This window comes from Poecilia formosa, unplaced genomic scaffold (genome assembly GCF_000485575.1).
Source record: "Poecilia formosa unplaced genomic scaffold, Poecilia_formosa-5.1.2 Scaffold681, whole genome shotgun sequence".
In the NCBI taxonomy this organism is placed as follows: Eukaryota; Metazoa; Chordata; class Actinopteri; order Cyprinodontiformes; family Poeciliidae; genus Poecilia; species Poecilia formosa.
In genome coordinates, this window is record NW_006800620.1 from 18,643 (window position 1) to 23,551 (window position 4,909).

At 36.1% G+C, this 4,909-nt stretch overlaps 2 long non-coding RNA genes across 2 annotated transcripts; both read right to left on the bottom strand.

Annotated features, from left to right (window-relative positions):
- Positions 1-1,493: 1,493 nt before the first annotated feature.
- LOC103130827 (uncharacterized) lies at positions 1,494-2,036 on the bottom strand. The gene is made up of 3 exons (XR_475277.2): positions 1,896-2,036; positions 1,681-1,744; positions 1,494-1,576 (listed from the first exon to the last, which is right to left on the bottom strand). It is a non-coding gene; the product is annotated as an uncharacterized LOC103130827 (long non-coding RNA).
- Positions 2,037-3,697: 1,661 nt separating this feature from the next.
- On the bottom strand, positions 3,698-4,344 carry LOC103130828 (uncharacterized). The gene is made up of 3 exons (XR_475278.2): positions 4,204-4,344; positions 3,989-4,052; positions 3,698-3,884 (listed from the first exon to the last, which is right to left on the bottom strand). It is a non-coding gene; the product is annotated as an uncharacterized LOC103130828 (long non-coding RNA).
- Positions 4,345-4,909: the final 565 nt, after the last annotated feature.

Consider the following 4,909-nt stretch of genomic DNA (forward strand, 5'->3'; position numbering starts at 1 on the left):
GCACACATATGCGTGTGATTTTGGAATGTTTCGTGGTGAAATCACATTTGATTCACACATTTCCACGTGATTACATGTGGAAATATGTGACCCCATGTGAATTTCAAGGGATTTTTTTGTAAGGGAATGTAAATAGTTATCAGCATTTCCTGTATGCTTGCCTTTGTATTAAAGTGTTAAATGGACCTTCTCCTCCTCCTTTAATGTATTTTGTTAAAAAAAAAAACAAAAAAAACATGGAGGACATATGGAAGACCACATATATACGTGTGTGTGTGTGTGTGTCTTGGATTTTGCTTCGTACTATTATTCTCTTGGTATTTAACTGATTTTTTTCCCCGTCAAACTTAATTGTATTTATTCTGTCATTTAAATATCTATGATGTAATTATTGTGAAGCACTTTGGTCAGTTTGGATTATTATAAATAATCCTAACTAATTAATAAACTTTAGTATACTTTTAATTTGTCTAGTCAAGTTATAGCAAATTGTGAAGTGTATATGTTACACTTTAAGAACACTTGAATAGTGTACAAACACTTTAAGAATATAAATGAACTCTTTTACCAATATAATTTGACTCTTTCAAGAGTGATAGAGCACAAAATAAATTCTTAGTCTAAACTATATGATATGGAGTACAATGTGCCATGGAAAATAGAGTTTATCCATCACAAAAACAGAGATAATTTTAGCTTTAAAGAGTTGATTTTTGACACTTGTATTATTGTGTATTATAGGTCTAAATGCTCTTACAAAGATACATTAGAAACATTAACTCTTAGATTAAAAATAATACATGAATGAGCAAACAGAAATTCCAAGTATACTTTATTTTAGTTTGCAGCAGTAACTGAAGCAAATTAAAGGACATCCCTAATATAAACATCCCATTTTAAATACAAGAATTGTCTAAACATCTAGCACTGGACTGCACCATAGTCATTAGTGATTATGAACAAGGACAACCCCAATTAACAAAATGTGACAGTGTAAAAATGACGTGCTTCAAAAGGTACACTTTAACAGTATTGTGTAATTTTTTTCCTACAACATAAACATCTAAGTTTTTCAAACAAGTTAATGTGAAACATACCTTTTCTACAAGAACCTACAAGAGCAAATCCTGTCTCAATATCTTCTACAACTCCATGTACATAGGAACCACATACAGATCTTAATATTCCATCTTCAAACTTGGAACCCACAATGAGACCAAAATACTCCATGGCATCACATGCAACCCACGATATTACATCAACATCACAATTCATGTCAGCATTAATGTTTTCTGCCACAATGTCCTCAATTGTTTACTCACTTTCTCACTGTCTTCCATAAGCAATGCAGTTAAAACACAACTCTCAGTGGTATGGTATTGCAATCTGTTTTGGGGGCATTGGTGCACATACTGTTCAATGAAGAGTTCATCAGAAGCTGAAATTTAAGACTTAGCCTTGCAGGGAATGAGTTGACGATCTACAACTATGGAGTAGTCATTGATGGTGAAATGCTCCAACCGCTAAAACGTAGTAGGGCTGCTTCCCCTGGACTGAGCTTGTCATCTCTTGAAGGCTGCGGCATGACAAATAAATTTTTCAGTGGAACAAAAGTAAATCAGATAATAGCATTTCAACTTTGTGGTAAGACACACTTTACTAAAAATTGGGTTGACTTACTTTGTGAAACTGGACATCTTGGCTCAGAGCTTCTTGAACAGATCTTCACAACCCTCTTCTCCCTCTGGGTGGTGGAGGCAGGAGGTACATAAACAGCAACAGTAATAAAAAAAAATCTTTATTAAAATACAAGTTGAATGACCAAACTTCATTCAGAAACTATTCCCACATAATTGCATATAAAAGTGATTTTATATAAATAGTGAAAATATCACCTCTTTGGACTGCGAGAAAATGTCATCACTTGAATCTCTTCTTGGAGATGTCATCAAGATGTCATCATCATTCAGAGGACATGAACAACAGCTCACTGATGAACGTGATGAGAAAGTGTCTGTGCATAAAGACTCCTCTGCAGATTCTAAGGAGAAACCAGAAATACAAAGAGACAATGGACCACCATTAAGAAAATAAATTTAAAATATGCTAGTTTTTAGACTTGATTATATGTTCAAAATATTTAACAAAATTAATAGTGTTTTAAATGAGAAAATTCGGCTCCAAATTATCCATGGTTCAATCAGCGTAATCTCTTATGTAGGATATTTCTATTGAAATATAATACATTAAGTTGAATTAAATAATTTAGCTTGTAGTTCTCTATAATTAAAAACACAACTAGTTTCTCTGTGGACTGAGCAGGCATTCACAGGGGGTCGTGGCTCTGTGTGTGAGTTTAACCTTTTGACCACCTTGATAAGATTTAACAGCTGGTGTAAAACAATCTGGCCTTATCACCAGAGCAGAGCTTCCTCTCTGGTAGGCTTATAAAAAACACCTGTCTCCACTCAAAAGAAAATAACACTTCTTTGATCTTAAAAAGAAGTGTTACCATGTTCCAGGCTTTTACTGGAACATGGTAAACTAGATTAAATGAACTTTGCTAAAGACAGTCCCCTAATTTGAATACATCAGAGAAGGGAAACACGCCCTCCTTTAAAAGTATAGGACCCAGAACCTTAATTCAGATTGCTCCGGGATTTCCCGTGATGCTGTCGGTGAAATGGTTCCCCATAAGTTTGTCTTGATGTGTGGATGTGTTGTTGGGGATTTTTGTGGGTGTATCTATGTATGGGGGCGTTCCCTTTGAGAGGTGCAGCCAGCTGCATGTCACATGGCTTCAGCCAGACAGAGTTAGATTCATGTCACCCGTGTGTTCTATCAATCCAGTTCCATCTGCATTCATCTTTGCCCTGACGAAGTATTGTAGGTACGTTGAGTTCAATATATTGTTGTGCATCATTATTTTTATGTTATTTCTGGTTGTTGAAATGGATGTAAATATTTTTGGATGTTTATTGTAAGTTTGCACAACTTTGCTAATTCATTTGGGGCAGTATTTAATGTAGCTACCAGAGGTGTGACCAAGTCACTGTGTTGCAAGTCTCAAGTAAGTCTCAAGTCTCTGTCCTCAAGTCAAGTCAAGTCTCAAGTCAAGACAGGCAAAAGTCGAGTCAAGTCTCAAGTCAGGAACCTTTAATTTCAAGTCATTTCGAGTCGTTTTTATTATTATTTTTTTTAATAANATAAATGTTGTCTTTGGTGATTGTTTAATTTCCAAATATATTCACGTTTATATGTGAGTGGGTCGATGACGAACATTAGCTAAAAATACTTTGTGGAATGGAATTTTCTGAAGCTAGGTCCATTCATTTGTATTAGCTTACTGGCAGAGATGCCACATTCAATATGGCGGATGCGATTACGTATCGCTGCAAGGAGCCGACCCGCTCCATGAGGCGTCTACGTATTAATGTCTATGGGTAAACCTGTCCGAATCCACAGATATTTTTCTTCCAGTCAGTTTATTCCCGCCCTTCAAAGGACCCGTCCTATGTAGACCAGTCCTTTGAAGGATGCAGACCCTGAATTCGGACACAGCCATACTATTAATTCCTGTGTTTATTGAAATTTACAGAAGTTGAGTGACGTCATCAAGAACGCCTTGTTCTCACTGTCTTCCATAAGCAATGCAGTTAAAACACAACAACTCTCAGTGGTATGGTATTGCAATCTGTTTTTGGGGCATTGGTGCACATACTGTTCAATGAAGAGTTCGTCAGAAGCTGAAATTTAAGACTTAGCCTTGCAGGGAATGAGTTGACGATCCACAACTATGGAGTAGTCATTGATGGTGAAATGCTCCAACCGCTAAAACGTAGTAGGGCTGCCTCCCCTGGACTGAGCTTGTCATCTCTCGAAGGCTGCGGCATGACAAATAAATTTTTCAGTGGAACAAAAGTAAATCAGATAATAGCATTTCAACTTTGCGGTAAGACACACTTTACTAAAAGTTGGGTTGACTTACTTTGTGAAACTGGACATCTTGGCTCAGAGCTTCTTGAACAGATCTTCACAACCCTCTTCTCCCTCTGGGTGGTGGAGGCAGGAGGTACATAAACAGCAACAGTAATAAAAAAAAATCTTTATTAAAATACAAGTTGAATGACCAAACTTCATTCAGAAACTATTCCCACATAATTGCATATAAAAGTGATTTTATATAAATAGTGAAAATATCACCTCTTTGGACTGCGAGAAAATGTCATCACTTGAATCTCTTCTTGGAGATGTCATCAAGATGTCATCATCATTCAGAGGACATGAACAACAGCTCACTGATGAACGTGATGAGAAAGTGTCTGTGCATAAAGACTCCTCTGCAGATTCTAAGGAGAAACCAGAAATACAAAGAGACAATGGACCACCATTAAGAAAATAAATTTAAAATATGCTAGTTTTTAGACTTGATTATATGTTCAAAATATTTAACAAAATTAATAGTGTTTTAAATGAGAAAATTCGGCTCCAAATTATCCATGGTTCAATCAGCGTAATCTCTTATGTAGGATATTTCTATTGAAATATAATACATTAAGTTGAATTAAATAATTTAGCTTGTAGTTCTCTATAATTAAAAACACAACTAGTTTCTCTGTGGACTGAGCAGGCATTCACAGGGGGTCGTGGCTCTGTGTGTGAGTTTAACCTTTTGACCACCTTGATAAGATTTAACAGCTGGTGTAAAACAATCTGGCCTTATTGCCAGAGCAGAGCTTCCTCTCTGGTAGGCTTATAAAAAACATCTGTCTCCACTCAAAAGAAAATAGCACTTCTTTGATCTTGAAAAGAAGTGTTACCATGTTCCAGGCTTTTACTGGAACATGGTAAACTAGATTAAATGAACTTTGCTAAAGACAGTCCCCTAATTTGAATACATCAGAGAAGG